The 21,278-nt window shown below is 36.1% G+C and overlaps 1 pseudogene; it reads left to right on the plus strand.

The window, feature by feature from the left end:
* LOC149538339 (switch 2-like) overlaps positions 1-21,278 on the plus strand; it is a 193,792-nt pseudogene that overhangs the window by 33,215 nt on the left and 139,299 nt on the right.

The following is a 21,278-nucleotide window of genomic DNA, read 5'->3' on the forward strand; positions in this document are numbered from 1 at the left end:
ACAACCTACTATCTTTGTTACATTTCTCGACAAGTGAACAATATGACTTTAAATGTTTATATTCCAAGTGCTTTGTGTCATCCTCCTAAGCTTAGATTCATTATTACATGTTAGTGACAACTAGGTTGCAATCTTTTCAAGGAAACCATCCTTCATTTTTCTTTGAATAATTAACTTCCCCTAGACATTCACATAATTAACACTTTGACAATAAACCTTTTTTGACCAAGAGGAAGATAAGACTACCACTTGGTACAATCCTATTAGCCACATTGGTAGTTCTTTTGATACCCCCTTTGACACTCCTAGAGTTGACGATAGTGTGTCTCTCACAATGAATCAAGAGGAGAATCTCTACCTCTTAGATGCACTCTTTGATATTATGAGAGAAAAAATTGAAAGGGAAAAAATGTCACTGAAGATGAACAAGCTAGACTAGAGAAAGAGAAGCTTTAGCAAAATAAATGCATAGCCTCTAGGATAGCTACACATGCTCATTAAGGAAATGATACCCACAACAACAATATGGAAGGCTTTGAAAATGCTTACACAAATAGCTATGAAAAATTGTTGGTGTAAATAAGTATTTACTTATTACACTTACTCAAGTTTACTTATGTTAATGCATTATTTAATTATTTTGCATTATTTTATTATTTTATTAGGTGAGACACTTCGGATTTTGTGTACTCTCTGAGTTGTAAAACTCTAATTATGCACATGGTGTCTACAACACAACAATTTGCATCATTCACTAAGTTGAAATGTTGACAACATAGTTATTCACACTCCTCATTTAGCACATGTTGTCTACACCACTAATTTGCATGCTACACCATTCTAGGCTTATCCTCACATCATCACACTTAATTCTATGCTTAATGGTGGATAACCCATATCTGGTGGACATGTTCCTAGTTTTATGACTTATCATGTTACTGACTTCCATGCATTCTAGTAGCTCACTTGAGGCCTTTATATACAGGCACTCCTAGTGTACTCTCAAGCTGGCATATTGAATGAATATCGTCATTCTAATCATACTCTCTCTATTTTGGTCTACTGTGTGCTTGTGTTGAGTTCTTTGGTTCTTGGGTGAATTTTGGCCTAAGCCAAATTCTTACATGGTATCAGAGATGAGGGAGATTCTCTACACATAGTCGTTCAAGACTATTCATCCTTTAGCACCTTGACCCAAATCTAGAGGATCTACACAAATTGGGAGTGTCTAGAGCTAGATCTAACCTCACCATTGTATCCAGAGTGTCAATTTAGTGAAGATCGACTATAAATTTTACTATGTTGGTTGAAAGTTGATCGTGAGGCAATTTTTTTTGCTAATCAAAACTTGGCGGCACCGATTTGTAGTTCAGGTATGGTCATTTTATTGATCTAATTATTTGATTTTAGATCTAACTATTATTTATTCTCTATAATTCTTTGTATTTTTTGGAATTATTTTCAGATTTATTACACAGGTAGAGAATTTATTTTTTGGCTAAACTGGGCAGTGATGCCCCAGCTTGGCTCTATAATTTTGGTGGAATATTTGGTATTATTTTCCTTAGGGTTTATTTGGCGCAAATTGGGTCATATCATATCAAGGATGCATTGTAATCTCTAGATGATTAAATCCACAAAATCTATGATAATTAAATTAGCCACTAGGCTGCCCTAGTTATTGTGGTCTTCCTCAAATTTCAACAAGAAGGGGGACAACAATAAGGAGAATAAGAAGTGCACTTATTGCAAGAAATCAGGTCATGAAGAGCATGAGTGTTATCTTAAGAAGATTGATGAGTTGACCAACATCATGAAGAAACATAATGTTCCATTGCCTAATGCTTACAAGGAGAAGGGATCTTCTTTAGATTCAAAGGGAAAAGGGCAAGCACTCATGGCTAATTCAAACTCTTCAAAGCAATGGATATTAGACTTAGGTGCCTCATATCATATGGGTTCTTCAAAGGAGTATTTTTCTTCAATGATGCAATCAAAGGTATACCACATATTCATGAGAGATGATAGCAAAATCAAAGTTGAAGGGAAAGGAAATTTGGAAATAGAAAATGGAGAGTTTCAAGAGGTTCTCTATGTTCCAAACCTAAGTTCAAATCTCCCATCAATCTACCAAATCACTCACCTCAGAGATGGACATAGAGTTGAATTCCTTCCAGACTTAGTAAAAGTGCACAGTCTTCAAGATGTTCCTTTGATTGCAGTGGAAAAGGGAATCATAACAAGAGGTTGTACTTTTTCTCCCATTTTGTGCCCAAGTCTCCTTCAAAGGCCTTGTTATCTCAATCCAATTCAAGCATGCAATTATAGCACGAGGGGTATGGTCATCTTGACTACTGCTATCTTCAACAACTTTGCACAAACATAATGGTCAAAGGTCTACCTCAAATCAACTTTTCCAAGGGTGAATGTTCAACAAATTTAGTGGATATGTATCTAGAGGGGAAGTTACAAAGAGTGAAGTCTTCTAGAGTTTAGGTGTTCTATAGATGGTTCACATGGTATGTGCAGGTTCTTTTGCATTTAGCCAGGGTCGCTACATACTTACGTTTGTTGATGACTTTTCAAGGTTCACTTGGGTCTACGTTCTGCATAGTAAGAATGAAGTGTTGGACAAATTTCTAGACTTCAAGACTCATGTAGAACAGAAATCCAAAAAGGCCATCAAAGTATTCCGCATGGACAATGGATGCATGTATGTGAACATAAGACTTATGGACTTTTGTAGACTTGAGGAAATTGATCTTTAGACTTTGTCAACATTCGGTCCGCATAAGACAGATGTTCCAACACTAAGGATTAAGACTCTTAAGTCTATGGCAAGTTGCATGATACAAACCAAGTCTCTAGAGATCCATCGTTAAAGTCAAAGCAATCTCTAATGCCACTCACATTCTTAATCATTCTCCTCATTCAGCCTTAGATGGGAAAACTCCTTTTGAGGCATGATGCAGTAGAAAACCTATTATGACACACTTCAGAGTATTCATTTGTCCTATATGAGCAATGATATCTTCTAAGGGATGTAAGGCACAGTCACCTAAGACTTGTACCTTCATTAGTTATGAAGATGTGTGAAGGCATACAAACGTCTAGATCCTAAGACACATCATATATTTGTGGAGAAGGATGTATACTTTGAGGAAAGTTCACCAAGCTTGTCCTCTACTCCTCTTCACACATTGTATAGTGTGGAAACTAATAGTGACACCAGTGATAGTGCTTGAATAGATTTAGACATGTGGAGTTCTATCAACAGTTGTAGTGAGAGGTCACAATATCAGTTTAGTCCACATGCATACATAGCCATAGTGATAGGTCCTAAACAACAGGGTACATCTAGTCTTCCAAATACAAGTTCAATGATAGATTTGAGAGATAGTAATAATGATCTACCTCTTCCTCTAGATGTAGAAGCTCCTTCTTTAATTTTCATGAGGGCTCCATCCAACTCTCTTGTTCATTATCTACATGATCAATTATCATAGGTTGAAGTGATTGTGGATACTTATGATCAGTAGTTGCAATAGGGTTCTTCATTAGTTGCAAAGACAGATAGTTCTTTGAGACAGGTTCTTCAACCAATTGAGCAAGTTTAAGAGAATCACTTATCCATAGGATTATTTCCACACACAATAGAATTGTCTCATTTATGTAACACCATTTTGCAATCTTGGATTAGCTTCTTCATCGGAGCAGTCATTTGTGGGCATTCTTCTTTGTGGGGGGGGGGAGCCTATCCTATCTCTCTTCCTCTTCTCATCATTATCTTATGTATATATTGGATGTATGTCATAATGGGGGGTCTTGATTACTCCATCCATCCATACATCCCTATTCATCTCTCTTTTGGGGGAGGGTTTTTCCCATGAGGTTTTCCCTTTTTCCCCACTTTATGAGATATTTCATATCATTATGTACATAGGTACCTAACATGGCCTAGTAGCAAGGACCCATATTGCATTTCATCTTAGATTTCATAAGCTTAAGGGCATTCCCCTAAGTTGCACTTAAGGGGGGGTGTTGGTGTAAGTAAGTATTTACTTATGGGTATGTGCAGGATCATGGTGTGCTAAGAAGTGGCGATGTGAAAATAAAAGAGTTTGAAGACGCCTAAAAGCGCTTCAAAATCCGCTCTAACTTTTTTTTACCTATCCAGGAACCAAACCTAGAAAGTTAAGCTGAGCATTATCAGATATCCGATTTTAAATCCCATATCCGACTAATAATTAAAATCATATAATAGTATGATATATTATTTAATATTATTATTATTGATATAAAATAATAGTAATAATATTAAATAATATATCATACTATTATATTATAATAATATTATTATTATTTAATATTATTATTATAAGAATTATTATACTATAATATAATAATATTATTATAATTATTATTATACTATAATATAATAATAATATTACTATAATAATTATTATACTATAATATAATAATAATATTAATATTATATTATAATCGTATAATATTATAATATAATAATAATATTATAATAACATATTATATTATAATAATATAATATAATATTTCATATATTATAATATATAGTAATCTAATATAATATATATATATAATATAATATAATAATAAAAAGTAATATCTTATAATATAATATATAATAAAAAAGTATAATATATTATAAATTATAATAATATAGTATAATAATAATATTTTATATTATAATATATAGTAAATTAATATAATAAATATAAAATATAATATAAAAATATATAAAATGTAATATATATAATACAAAGAGGGTCGTCATTTAATGGGTCAAAGGGGGTCATAGGTCACCCTATGACCCCCTTTGACCCATATGAACGACTCAAGTATGTCCCTAGGGGTCCTAGGACCCCTAGGGACATACGTCATCGTTTAATGGATCAAACGGGGTCATAGGTCACCCTATGACCCCCTTTGACTCATATGAACGATTCAAATATGTCCCTAGGGGTCCTAGGACCCCTAGGGACATATGTCATCATGTAATGGGTCAAAGAGGGTCATAGGTCACCATATGACCCCCTTTGACCCATATTACCCATTCGAATATGTCCCTTGGGGTGCAAGGACCCCTAGGGACATATGTCGTCATTTAATGGGTCAAAGAGGGTCATAGGTCACCCTATGACCCCTTTTGACCCATAATAGCCATTCGAATATGTCCCTAGGGGTCCTAGGACCCCTAGAGACATATGTTGTCATTTAATGGGTCAAAGGGGGTCATAGGTCACCCTATGACCCCCTTTGACCCATATTTTCGAATATGTCCCTAGGGGTCCTAGGACCCCTAGCAACATATCTCGTTGTTTAATGGGTCAGAGAGGGTCATAGGTCACCCTATGACCCCCTTTGACCCATATTACCCATTCGAATATGTCCCTAGGGGTCCTAGGACCCCTAGAGACATATATCATCGTTTAATGGGTCAAAGAGGGTCATAGGTCACCCTATTACCCCCTTTGACCCATATTACACATTTGAATATGTCCCTAGGGGTCCTAGGACCCCTAGAGACATATATCGTCGTTTAATGGTTCAAGAGGGTCATAGGTCACCCTATGACCCCGTTTGACCCATATGTATGATTCGAATATGTATCGAAGGGTCCTAGGACCCCTAGCGACATATGTCGACATTTAAAGGGTCAAAGAGGGTCATAGTTTACCCTATGACCCCATTTGACCCATATTACCCATTCGAATATGTCCCTAGGGGTCCTAGGACCCCCGGGAACATATGTCATCATTTAATGCATCAAAGGGGGTCATAGGTCACCCTATGACCCCCTTTGACTCATATGAACGATTCAAATATGTCCGTAGGGGTCCTAGAACCCCTAGGGACATATGTTGTCATTTAATTGGTCAAAGGGGGTCATAGGTCACCCTATGACCCCCTTTAACCCATATGAACGATTGGAATATGTCCCTAGGGTCTTAGGACCCCTAGGGACATATGTCATCATTTAATGGGTCAAAGAGGGTCATAGGTCACCCTATGACCCCATTTGAGCCATATTACCCATTCGAATATGTCCTTTGGGGTCTGAGGACCACTAGGGACATATGTCATCATTTAATGGGTCAAAGAGGGTCATAGGTCACCCTATGACCCCCTTCGAGCCATAATACCCATTCGAATATGTCCCTAGGGGTCCTAGAACCCCTAGAGACATATGTCGTCGTTTAACGGGTCAAAGGGGGTCATAGGGTCTTTGACCCATATGAACCATTCGAATATGTCCCTAGGGTCCTAGGACCCCTAGGGACATATGTCTTCGTTTAATAGGTCAAAAAGGGTCATAGGTCACCCTATGACCCCATTTGACCCATATTACCCATTCGAATATGTCCCTAGGGGTCCTAGGACCTCTAGGGACATATGTCATCGTTTAATGGGTCAAAGAGGGTCATAGGTCACCCTATGACCCCCTTTGACCCATATTACCCATTCGAATATGTCCCTAGGGGTCCTAGGACCCCTAGAGACATATATCATCGTTTAATGGGTCAAGAGGGTCATAGGTCACCCTATGACCCCCTTTGACCCATATGAACGATTCGAATATGTCCCTAGGGGTCCTAGGACCCCTAGAGACATATGTCATCATTTAATGGGTCAAAGAGGGTCATAGGTTACCCTATGACCCCATTTGACCAATATTACCCATTCGAATATGTCCCTAGGGGTCCTAGGACCCCTAGCGACATATGTCATCGTTTAATGGGTCAAAGGGGGTCATAGGTCACCCTACGACCCCCTTTGACTCATATGAACGATTCAAATATGTCCCTAGGGGTCCTAGGACCCCTAGGGACATATGTCGTCGTTTAATGAGTCAAAGGAGGTCATAGGTCACCCTATGACCCCCTTTGACCCATATGAACGATTTGAATATGTCCCTAGGGTCCTAGGACCCCTAGGGACATATGTCTACGTTTAATGGGTAAAAGAGGGTCATAGGTCACCCTATGACCCCCTTTGACCCATATTACCCATTCGAGTATGGCCCTAGGCGTCCTAGGACCCCTAGAGACATATATCGTCGTTTAATGGGTCAAGAGGGTCAGAGGGTGACCTATGACCCCCTTTGACCAATATGAACGATTCAAATATGTCCCTAGGGGTCCTAGGACCCCTAGGGACATATGTCATCGTTTAATGGGTCAAAGAGGGTCATAGGTCACCCTATGACCCCCTTTGACCCATATTACCCATTTGAATATGTGCCTTGGGGTATCAGGACCCCTAGGGACATATGTCATTGTTTAATGGGTCAAAGAGGGTCATAGGTCACCCTATGACCCCCTTTGACCCATATTACCCATTCGAATATGTCCCTAGGGGTCCTAGGACCCCTAGAGACATATATCGTCGTTTAATGGGTCAAGAGGGTCATAGGGTCACCTATGACCCCCTTTGACCCATATGAACGATTCGAATATGTCCCTAAGGGTCCTAAGACCTCTAGAGACATATGTCATCATTTAATGTGGCAAAGAGGGTCATAGGTTACCCTATGACCCTATTTGACCCATATTACCCATTCGAATATGTCCCTAGGGGTCCTAGGACCCCTAGGGACATATGTCATCGTTTAGTGGGTCAAAGGGGGTCATAGGTCACCCTATGACCCCCTTTGACTCATATGAACAATTCGAATATGTCCCTAGGGTCCTAGGACCCCTAGGGACATATGTCATCGTTTAATGGGTCAAAGAAGGTCATAGGTCACCCTATGACCCTCTTTGACCCATATTACACATTCGAATATGTCTCTTGGGGTTCAAGGACCCCTAGGGACATATGTTGTCGTTTAATGGGTCAAAGAGGGTCATAGGTCACCCTATGACCCCCTTTGACCCAAATGAACAATTCCAATATGTCCCTAGGGGTCCTAGGACCCCTAGAGACATATGTCGTCGTTTAATGGGTCAAAGGGGATCATAGGTCACCCTATGACCCCCTTTGACCCATATGTACGATTCAAATATGTCCCTAGGGGTCCGAGGACCCGTAGGGACATATGTCTTCGTTTAATGGGTCAAAGAGGGTCATAGGTCACCCTATGACCCTCTTTGACCCATATGAACGATTCAAATATGTCCCTAGGGGTCTGAGGACCCCTAGGGACATTTGTCATCGTTTAATGGGTCAAAGAGGGTCATAGGTTACCCTATAACCCCATTTGACCCATATTACCCATTCGAATATGTCCCTAGGGGTCCTAGGACCCCTAGGGAAATATGTCATCATTTAATGGGTCAAAGGGGGTCATAGGTCACCCTATGACCCCCTTTGACCCATATGAACAATTTGAATGTCCCTAGGGGTCCAAGGACCCCTAGAGAAATATGTCATCGTTTAATGAGTCAGAGAGGTTCATAGGTCACCCTATGACCCCCTTTGACCCATATTACCCATTCGAATATGTCCTTAGGGGTCCTAGGACCCCTAGAGACATATATCATTGTTTAATGGGTCAAAGAGGGTCATAGGTCAGCCTATGACCCCCTTTGACCCATATGAACTATTGAAATATGTCCCTAGGGGTCCTAGGACCCCTAGGGACATATGTCGTCGTTTAATGGGTCAAAGAGGGTCATAGGTCACCCTATGACCCCCTTTGACCCATATTACCCATTCGAATATGTCCCTAGAGGTCCTAGGACCCCTAGGGACATATGTCGTCGTTTAATGGGTCAAAGGGGGTCATAGGTCACCCTATGACTTCCTTTGACCCATATGAATGATTCGACTATGTCCTTGGGGGTCCTAGGACCCCTAGGGACATATGTCATCATTTAATGGGTCAGAGGGGGTCATAGGTCACCCTATGACCCCCTTTGACCGATATGAACGATTCGGCTATGTCCCTGGGGGTCCTAGGGACATATGTCATCATTTAATGGGTCAAAGGGACCCCCTTTGACCCATTAAAGGACGACATATGTCGCTAGGTGTCCTAGGACCCCTAGAGACATATATCGTCGTTTAATGTGTCAAAGAGGGTTATAGGTCACCCTATGACCCCCTTTGACTCTTATATATTAATAATATACATATACATTAATAATTCACATATCAATATAATAATATATATATATATATACACATATACATATTACATTATTATATTTAATGAAAATATTACGTTATTGTATAAATATATTAATAACATACATATTAATATAATAATATTTATAATATATATTATATTTAATAAAAATATTACGTTGTTATTTAAATATTATATTATTATACATATTATTATAATAATATATAATACATATTACATTTAATGAAAATATTACGTTATTGTATATATTAATAACATACATATTAATATAATAATATATAATACGTATTTTATATATATATATAAATTACGTTATTATATTTAGTAATAATAATAATAATATATATTATATTTATAGATTGTAATAAGATTATCATAAGATATTATTATATATTACTAGATTATATCTTTAATGTTTACATTACGTTATTATATATATATATATATAATATATTAAAATATGCCTTTACATATTAATATAAGTGAAATAATTTAAAAATAAAAAACTAGAACGTTTAAATCGAATTTCCCTCCAAAATTTGAAAATTTTTGGAATTTGACTACCGAGCCATATCGGATATCTGATGTCAAATTGGATATCCAATTTGAAATCGGATATCCAATTTGAAATCGGATATTTGATTTTGAATCGGATATCCAATCAGGCTTGGTATATACCAAGCCTGCCCGGTCAACCCCAAAGACGTGTTTATAGAGAGTTTTAGTGATACTCATACTTTGGGTAGCCGTCTGACAATGTTATTTTGATCTAAATTGAATGAAACGAAATGAGTTTTTTAATATCGCTCTCTAGATTCCATCAATATAATTTCTATCAAATTCTGAGTTCGATAAGTATTTATTAGTTAATTATCAATGAAGATTATTGTAAAGTGCTGATTGACATACTGAATGAAAAATAGCTATAACTTTCAAACAGTATAACATTTTTTAAATCTAAAAGTTGCGTCACATTCTATACTTCGCCTAGTATAAGAAAAAAACAAAAAAAAAAAAATTTGATCAAATTTTCTATTAGTTAGGGTGGTCAGACACGAGACTTTTTTTAATCCAAAAAAGTTTTGGTAGAAAATTCATATTTAATTATTTATTTGGAATAAAAATATCAAAAAATATGCGTCACATCCAGGCATGAGTCTAGCTTTCATATCTGTAATTATATTAAAAAAATATTATGATTTGATTTTGATTAAGGTGGTTAGACATACACCTACTTTTTATTTTTGCCCTAAAATTTTCTTAGTACTGCATTAAAATTCAAACTTTTGACCAATCAATTATTTTTTTCTCCTGATAAGGCTTAGTAGTTTAGAAACTAAATTTAATTTTCTACAAATTATTTTCTTACAACTTTTTGATATAAAGTCCATAACCACTTCAAAATTATGTGTTAAGTTGACATAAACCTGATTTGCTGATTTTTCACTGCCACTTAAGGCCATAGTTTGGTACACCATGATCTTGCACATACCCCCATGCTCCTTGCATCTTTTCAAAACTTTATCCACATCCCTTAGGTGATTCTCTCATTTTTTGGAGAAAACTATCAAATCATCTAGGTACATGACCACGATTTTATCCTTGAGATCAGCAAAGGATGCATTCATAGCCTTTTGAAAGGTGGCTCTAGCATTGATGAGCCCAAAGGGCATCTTATTATATGTGAAAATTCTCCAAGGGTTGGTGAACGTTGTCTTGAACTAATCTTTTGGGTTTACCTAAATTTGGTTGAAACCAGAAAATCCATCTAACATGGACATCGTTTTAGAACTAGCCACTATTTCTAGTAAATGATCCATATTGGGAAAGAGATAATTATCCTTTAAAGATGCCCAAAATAAATTTCTAAAATCTAGACAAATTCTAATCTCCCCATTCTTTTTCTAGATAGGTAAAATTTTAGCTATCCATGTTAATTGATGTATGGAGTAGATAATTCTTGCTTCTAGCATCTTGTGATCTTCTATAAAGATGGATTCTAAGGCCATAGGGTTGTTGTTACATTGATTTCGCCTAAAGGGAGTGGCTTTAGGGTTGAAGGGAATTTTGTGCTTGAATTGACCATTCTTAAAGGTCTTTAGGTCCTCATATCCCCAAGAAAATACATCTTCATACTTTGAAAACAATCCCTTTGCTTTTTCACTTTCTTCGCTTGAGAAGCTACTACTGATATTAACCATCTTGAGTTTATATCCGGTGCCAATTTTCATGCCTTCATATTCTCTCCAAGTTCTACCTTTTCTTTCCCTTTCCCTTCTAATGAATGCGGAATGCCTATGAAATAGTCTCTCAAGGAAAATGAGATGTCTTGGAATCTTATTACCTTTGAGTTTCTCATCTCTAAGCTCTAGCTCTTTCATGGTTGTAGGAGAGAAATCTATGCAGGAATTTTTGCTTCCTTTGAAGTACTAATCACTAAAAGGTTTGAACGTCCCTTCCTAGAAAGACTAGATCTATTTATCATTATTGAATACTTTCCATGTCTCAATGTTGTCAGGAATGTTGGACTTGAATAAGACTTCAACCTTGTACTAATTATCTTGAAATTCAGATGTGGTATTAGAAGCAAGGATGATGTGGCTAACAAACTTGCCCTTGCATTCTACTTCCTTGGAATAGCTTTTATCGAGAACCTATCTAGGTGCTCAATCTTATCCCATAACCTATTTCTATAATTCCTGAGCCTTGCATTCTTTATAGTGTACTAAGCTAGAACTTATTTTACTATATGCTCTACATCTCCTTGAGCTCTTATGACTTTCACTCCTCTCTTCTTTACAACAGTGATACTTGACAACAAGGCTTCATACTCTATTGTATTATTTTTGTTTATGAATTACAACTTGTATACAAGCTGAGTTATGTCTCCATCTAGAGATACAAGCACTAGACCAGTTCCAGACCTAGTAGTAGTGCAACTTCTATCAAACTCTATGATTCAAATATTTAGGTCACTAGGAAGCTCTCAACTCCATCCCTTGATATATGATCTATTCCTTTGGATCATCATACCTTAGGACCATGAGTTTGGTCTTTTCCTGAGGTTCCAACTTGATTTTCTTGTTTACCATAGGAATCATAGTGTGAGACCAATCCATCTTGATCTTCCCTCCCATGTCCTTGCAAAATCTTCTACTCAAAAGCATACCATAGCTGGTCAGAATATGTGCTACTAAGATGGTTAGCTTCATTCTCTTTGCAGTGTGAGTAGCCAATGCTACTTGTGCATCTTTCACTTGACCTAATAGAGGGACCTGCTTTGCATCCATGGAATAGAAACATCCAAACATCTTGGTAAGGGTAAAACAAAGGGCGCAAGCAATAGAAGAGTGCATGAAATTATCAAAGGCTCTAGAATCAATTATGCAGGTACTAAGCTTATGATCATTTACATATAAGGAGACATAAAATGGATTAGGATTTTGACCAAGGGAGGTAGTCAAAATTGATGCTCTATCCTCTTTGAAGAGCATAGGCAAGACAAACTCTTCATTAGCTAGTGGGCCACTATCCAAATGAGGCTTGTTATTGTTGATGGTAGAGTTGACATTAGGTTGAGTTTTGGCATTAGCATTACCTTTACAATAATCTACTAGCTTTTGCAATTTAGTAGGATGAGTTTTGAGATATTCAAGGGAGACACCTAGATATGGACATATTTACAATATTGTAATATTATGTAAACTGAGGAGTAAGGCTTACCACTTGGATAAAACCTTGACCGCTCTTTCATCCAGGATGAGGAAGTGGATGCTCTAGCTGAAGTTGGTGAAGGGCCAGTGGCTAAGTTTTAGGAAGGAACAAAGTTCACTAGATTCTTCTCTATCTTACTTCTTGTAGCCACAATCAACTAAACTCTTTCTAAGGTGGCGAAGCAGTCACCTTCAACCTCTGAATCTGATTCATACTCCAAAAAGAATATTTTAGAGTCGCCATAGGGAGAAGAATCATCTTCTCTTTCAAGGTACTCAGTTGTTAGCTCATTAGTAGTAGTCAGCTACTTATATTCATTCATTTCTAAGAAGGAATCACCATCATGATCCACTTGTAGATGAAAAATTCACAAACATTTCTTTTTGGGAGGTGCCTCAATAGAAAGCTTTTGCTGAGCATATAATAATTGCAATGCTCTACCTTCATATGGCCTTTAGGGAATATCTTTGATATGGTTACTAAGGTGAAGAAATAAACCTCCTCATTTTTCTTTTCATGGAAATCACTTTTTTAGAGAGCTTCTAAAGCATTGCTTTAGTATTGTTGGTTATGCTCGTGGTAGAGCTTGTTGAGGCTCCATACTAAATTTATCTTTTCCATTTCTTGGCCACTATCAGATAATCCTCCAATTTGATTGCAAGGGTCTAAGTGATGAGAATATTAACCACATGCAAATGCCTAATTTGAAAACTTATGTCAGGGGGCATGCAGTTGATGAAGAACATTGGGTACCTTCTTTATCTAGGTAAGTTGAGTCAATAGAGTGCATTCATATTTTGTAGTCTTATAGCATGCTTCAAATTGAATCTGCATGTCATCATAGGTCATGATACATCCTACTAGAAGGTGCTAAAACTAGTTAGCTATGTTCTCAACTAAGATTTACACAAACATCCTCACTGCTACATCTTAATTGTGAGGACAAACAACACTACATGCGACAAAGAAAACCATGATTTACTCATTAGTAGGGACCTTCCCATCACCATTGAATTAGGGAAAATTCTTTTGAGAAGCTCTAGGGAGGTCATTATTGGCAGCAAGTCATAGAGGGCTAATAGCACTTCCCAAAGGAACAACCATTAAGGCAGGGAGGATTACTAGTATGGCCTGAAAAGTGACAGTAGTAGTGGTAACTACTCCATGAAGAGTGAGAGAGTTGCCCAATAATGGGATTTGAGTGCATAAAAATAGGATGTAAAGATGAATGAATATGTATCTCATAAATAGGGTGAGGTGGCCAAAAAAGAGCACAATGGATTCATTGATATACTAGATCCTAAGAGTAGGTTCTCCCTCTTCCTAGAGGATCTTATAATATAGGGAACTCATCTTTCTACAATTCTTTGAATATAGAGTCAGCTTTCCCTTTACCACAAGCATTTCAAGTATATTTAGGATCCAAGGTGAACTATCTTAGTTCAAAAAGGGTGTACTTCTCTTAATCTTCTTTCCTATAAAAATCTATCTCAATAATCAACATTGGCCTCTTCTCTTTCGAGGTTGAAGCTTACTCTTCTATATTGGTAAAGGGACTTTTAGTTTTTCTGGGCAAGGGTATTCAATTAATTTATTATTTCCTCTTATTCATCCTGGAAGCAAAGATTAGGTTTCACTATGGGCATTTATCCTCTGTGGGATAACACCATTTCTTCTAATGAGTTTTTATGCATGACTCAATGAATTGAGTGTCATAGAGATAATCTCTAAGTGTATCAGTAAAGCCACACATAGACTTACTAAAGAAACTTAAGACGTATGGATTTGTTCCTAATTAGATTTGCCAAAAATTATTGGTTAACAATTTTTCTCCTTATCTTTTTAGTTAATTCCTTCACTCTTAAACAACCCAATGACCTGTGGAGAAAAAATAAGTCAACAATAGAATGGATCAATGTAGTCATTTATCAAGGACCCCTGAATTTAAAGGTACAACTCCCTTTTGAATAAAAGATATGCAATGAATTTTGTTTTTTGGGTTTTGGGGGTATTCTCTTAACCAAAGAGAAGAAGAGGCAAACACAAAGTTTCTCAACACTTTAAGCAACATAGGCAATTGTAAGGGGGACTAACTCACAACATGCAATCTATTCTAACTTAAATTAAATAATTGGAAACATGCATAACCAACCATGACAATAGGAGGAAAGGAAGAGATGGTGAAATAGGTAATCCTGAGTGACACAGTTAGCTAATGTTTTGACAATACCCACATTACCTATCCCTCAGCTACTCCATCCACCACTTTCTTGCCTTCGTATACAATGAACTATATAATAAACACAAATAAACTACAATATACAATAGAGAGAAGACAAGTGATGCTAATGTTGAAGAAAGTAGGACATACAATTTGTTGAAAAATGGAAACAAAATCAATTTCATTTACATTCCTTCAATTCTCAACAATAGAACATTCATTCCATATAGTATATTGAAAGCAAATGAACAACAAAACTAGAAATGGACTCAAAGTCACACTTAGTAATCCCAGCTACAAGGGTTCATTCAAAAATAATTTTTTCAATGCTATTAACTTCTCAAAAGACTACATTTATAGGTCTTCTCAAAATGGCTAGTTACACTCGATAATTGCTTTGTAAAGAATCTCTGAAAAAAATAAACTAAAAATAGGACAAGCTTGAATCGTTGCTTGATATAGAGACTAACAAAATGCCATGAATGGCTACAAAAAGAAAGAAAAGAGGGAGAATGACAGATGTGTTGAAGAGTATTAGAACATCATGTGTTCTTAGGAGTAACTTCTTTTGCTCCATAAGCTTTCATGGTTTCAATTACTTTTTCTAATTCTTTGACATCTGGAATGATGATGTTGTTAGCTTGAACAATATAGTAGTCATGCATTTCAGTCAATTCATAAATTCCAGTGACCCTTGGCTAGAATTTCTCTGATTCTTTCCTTATAATTGCATCTATTGCTAAGAGTTCATGGATATTTGACATTTGGAAGGTTAGCGGATCAATGGCTTCATTGACAAATACCAAGAACTTTGATTTCATCTTCTCAATATCCACAAGCTTTCCATTAGTGGACACAAAGGAATCTTTGTGAAATATCTTTAGATATTGAAATAATTTCTCAATGACCTTTTGTACTAGGTCATGTACATCCTTGAGCTCATTTGCAAACCTTATAGGGATTTCTATAACAAACTCAAAGGATTATTTCCAGTGAAACAATGATCCCTTGCCCATCTCAAGAAGATGTCATGCATAATGGAAACATTAGTATTCATGTCAATAACTTCTTGTAGAAGGGCCAACTTCTCTATCAATTTGTTTGTTTCTTTTTTTATGGTGGTCTGATGATTTGAAGTTGTCTCCCTGAGCTTGTGAGGATATAACACTAGACTTCCCAAATTTTCAATTAATGGGGGACCTTGAGCCTTCATCTAGTCTACCCATGCTTGGCTAACCTACCCAAATTACCTTTCTTGTTGCATCTTTAGAAGTAGATTTTTGTTCTTCTCTACATTTAGATCAAATTGATTTGATGAAGCACTCCCATGTGTAGATCTTATGTACTCCATTAGTTCTCTATTTGAGGCCTTCAAGATTTCCTTTTCTTCTCTAAGCTCTTCTAGGTTATCATCAATTTTTTCATTGGTGCACTTCCACATGCTCACCATGGAGTCCTGAACAAGGATACCAAGATCCATTGTTTTGATCTACAAGTCATCTTTGGAAAGCTCATGAAATTTTTCTTCCTTTTGTGGCTTAGCAATCTCTACCAACATGTGACTAGTAGTTGAACTAGTAGCCAATGCAACAATTATCTTCTGCTTCTTTGTCTTCTTGGATGGCTGAGAAAAGGTGACTTGTGTCATCAAGTCCTTCAATGGAGCTTCTTCTTCATATATCCTCTTCTTCCTATCAATGATATCTTCAAGCAATGACACTGAAGAGAGCACATTGGTAGCTGACTACAAGGAAACATGATCAAATAGGTTCCTCAGAATTAAGGGAATTTTCTTGCTCTAGGAAGCAACAGGGACAGCAATAACCTTACACTACAAGATTTAATCTCATTTTTCTACCAAAATTTTTGACCATCAACTAAATAAGTTTAGGTTGGTCAGAATGTTAAGGCAAAAATTTCTTCTTTCTAAATGCAACCCCCATGTTGGTTGAAATTTTGACCAACACAAGGATATTGGTCAAAATTTTAACAAACATTGAGCTTAAATGTAAAAAGAAGAAACATTTCTTATATGTTTTTCATGCATGGGTTCATTTGAAGATGCGCTAATTGGGAGCATTTGATTATGGCAGTACAAAAAGTGAAAGGTTGCGGAATTCTCTTACCATGTCTTGTTCTTTCTGATTTAGAGCAGTAGATATGAATTGGTATCCCATGTTTGATTCTGGGATTTTCAGTTTCATGCCTAATTCTAGGTCCTTGAACAATTTCATAGGTTTGGATGCACCGGTAACAAAGTGACACATCCGAGTGAAGTTGAGTGGCTGATCCGGCAACCCCCTCTCTAATGCATGATGAAGGAATGGAGTGGTTTGAGATGCTAGAGCAGTTCCATATCCCCTACTATTTGCGAGGGCAGGATCAAGATTGCCTTTTCAGAGAAACATGAAGGATTTGTATTTTAGTTTATATGAATTAGGCCTAAAAAAGGTAGATTATAATTATTCGCTTGGAGTCGATTAAATATGTTGGCTTGTAGCACTAAGATTTCAGTGCTCGGATGTGGTGTTAACACCAATTTGAAGATGTGTTAGTAGGTTATTTGAAAAATAGTGGTCTTTGTCTAAATCTGGTTCCTTCGTATGCCTCATGATTTAAGTATTACATGTTAAATAAGCCAATTTCAAAATTTGAACAATAGCCAATCGTAGCCTTCCATTAAGCTTTGATTTGTTCATCTCTATTCTAACATGATATCTTATCTGTGTAGAATTCATTTTCTTGAGTCAAGATAAATTATTTTTATCCATCAAATCTGTCGGCACATGATTTGTTTGTACCTGCCGAGTGTTCGAGTCTTTGGTAATCACTGCCAAAACAATTTGACGCCTTCAGATGTTTATACATAGTTTTCTGAAAAATTCATGATGTGGTATCTTCATTAGTAGATTATATATTAAATTGCTCAACCTTTTGAATGTACTCATCCTTGTATTCAAACTTTCAAAGCTGACTGATCTTATTGTGAAATCCAATGCACTAAACTTAGCTCAATGATAAGTTCACAATGATCCCCCGCTTTGTTTAATATATATAATATTTCTTTTGTTGTAGTCGCAGCATATTGAATTCATGTATGCATCAACAGGTTTTATTTCACAATAACATGACAAGCTTCATACACATGATATAGTGTATTCTCTACAACAATTTATCAACTTTCCAAACTGATGGCATCTCCGTATATTTGGCACTGAGGCTCTTTGACGTCTCCTGTTGGCCTAGACTGAAAAACAAGATCGAAATATGTAGAAAGTGGAAAACATTTATTATTTGATATTCTTCTCAATCAGAACAATACAACAAATTTATAAAAGAGACGGCAATAACAGTTACAAACTGTTATACAAAATTAAAAACAAACTATAACAAATAAACTAATACAAAAGAAAACATAATCTAATATTTAGAATGTAAGAAACCTGAAGATTAATATTAACAGTCTCCTTCGTTCTTCTAATTTTGCAATCATTCACCATGCTTATATACTAGTCGCCTCTGTATGTTCCACTCCTTTCCTGTAGTTGTTATAATAATTCTTCGGTGGCTGTATGATCTATGTTGACCAAACTTCTTGATGTAGTAATCTTTGTTTTCAGAATCAATGCTATTCATTGCTTGCTTATAGCAATTTTATAAGACTCCTTTCATGACATTAATCCATGTCTTTCCTTTCCATTGGATCTTTGAAACTTGGACGACATCATATTATCTTTAGTTGTTCATTACCCACTGTGATATGACTCCACTATGTACTTCCAAACCAATGGCATCTCTGTATATTTGGCATTGAGGGTCTTTGATGTCTCCTTTGTTGTTCTCATTTTTTGATCATTCACCATGCTTGTATACTAGTTGCCTTTGTTTGTTCCGCTCCTTTGCTATAGTTATTTTTAATAATTCTTCAGTAGCTGTATGATATATGTTGACCAAACTTCTTAATGTAGTAATATTTGTTTTCAGAATCATTACTATTCATTGCTGGCTTATGGCAAGTTTGTCGGGCTCCTTTTCATGGCATTAATCCATGTCTTTCCTTTCCATTGGATCTCTTAATCTTGGACGACATCATGTTATGTTTAGTTGTTCATTACCCACTGCAATATGACTCCACTGTATACTTCCAGCAACCCATGTATAGATAGCAAATACTTATATTTGTCGCATTCTTAACAGGACCAACACTTTGTTCTTAATTTCATTGCCAAACAACTTGCTGCTTATAATATTCAATGTCTATTATTGACTTCCATAGAAAAAACTATTATTTAGTATTCTATTCTTTGTTTATACAAGTGATTACTTCACGAATAGATATGAACATTGATAGCCATATATTGCTGATTATGTCTTATCATTTTGTTCTAATTTCTTTCTGTATGCTGATTTTGGAAGCGACTCAGATTAGTAAGTTTCTTATTGTTATCCTGTCTTCTTCACTGCTACTTAGTTCCATTCTTGCTGCTTGATCATTACTACTGCTCTATATATCTCTGTTCATATATCTTAGTTCTTTTGTCATCAATGATAAAACTTCCAATAATCTTATTGTCCTTTGACATCAATGATGAATTTCCATGAATCTCTCCCTTTGTCATTGATGGCAAACTCCTAAATATACAATCTTGATTACGCAAGGCTCCCCCTTAGTTCGTTGGTCCCCCTTACTCCAATCTCTCCCCCTTTATCATTAATGGAAAAGGGTCATCAAGGCTAGAAACTAGCTCCCGCTGAACTTATGCTTCTCACAAATTTTTTAGTGGATAGACGAGAGTGATACTATTCCCAATTTCTCCCTTAGGTACTCAAAAGTTTCCTTTGGAAGGGGTTTTGTGAATATATCAGCAATTTTCTCCTTTGGGTTGATGTATTCCAACATGACTTGTTTAGTCTTTGAGCCAAACTCATTTAATGTATTGGAGCCAAATTTTGAATCAGAATGCATTATCATATTTTTGCCCTATTGCTTTGGTAGTGAAAACTAGGCAAAGTAATACAATGTTGGCCTTGTTGACATTCAAATAATGTGTTTATCATCTCAAATCCTTTGTAGTACTTATTGGTCAATGAAATTTTATGTTAAGAAACATGGTGCAGTTTAAAAGTGAGATCTAAGCCAACCACTTTGGAAACTTTTAAATAAAACGAATATTGTTTGGTACTCGAGAAGTAGTCTTTAGTATTTCTCTCATACCTTCTTTACACTGCCTCTGATTGTCTTGGCTAGAAGTCTGTTTTGTTTAGACATTCACATTATGTTTTTATTTTCCTTCATGAAACTCAATGTTCCCTTGTTTGATTTGCTTGTAAGATGTAAAAAAACTCTGACTATCCTTGAGATTAGAGTATTGATTCTATCAATAATGCAATTTTAATGATAAGTGCACAATCTATAAAAAAAGGAGGTAGAAACTGGTAGATGTCAAAACCTAATTAATGGCAGTAAATTACAATCATGGTAGTGCATTCCCGTGTTCTTTTGCTAGGTAAATCTGGAGTGATTTTTTAGGTGCCCTTCAATATGATGTGAGGTATTGTTATTCGACATTCTTAAAACCTACAAACTTGGGCCATGTTCAATTACACCCCTTAATTGAGAACTTAGGATACTAATTTTTTCATTATCACTATATCATTGATCAATGATAAAATCTTATGCTATTGGTATCCAAGATTCAAATGTGATTATTAGAAATTTAAAACCTCTCCCAAAGTTTGAACTAGAATAGGGAAGAAGATGTCAAACATTGTAATATGCAATTTATGAACTGCTCTAAATCATGATGATGCTCAAGGGCAATGATCATAAATTCATTTTCAGTTGTTAGCTTACTATAATATTAAGATCCTATAGGAGGATGCAATTTCGTACTCAATTTTTAATCAAATCAATTAAATTAAATAGAAACACTCATTGGATAAGCGATTTTTTAAAATGCTAAGTTTTTGCCAAGCTAAGTATTCCAACTATGGTACAACACAACCATGCCACACACTGCTGGAGTTATGGGCTGGCATATTGTAGTAGTAGGAGATTATCCTAGGTTACATTGCTATATGTGTCCTCCGATAATAGCATTGCAACCCTTTGGACCATTGCAGTAAAGTTGTAAAACCTTGTTGCAGTTAGTTGAAGTAGATGAAAATAAAGTAAATAATAGTATTAAAGGAGTGTCAAAATACTAGTAAGAT

This window comes from Cupressus sempervirens, chromosome 9 (assembly GCF_028749045.1).
Source record: "Cupressus sempervirens isolate cs-2001-9-10 chromosome 9, ASM2874904v1, whole genome shotgun sequence".
Lineage (NCBI taxonomy): Eukaryota > Viridiplantae > Streptophyta > Pinopsida > Cupressales > Cupressaceae > Cupressus > Cupressus sempervirens.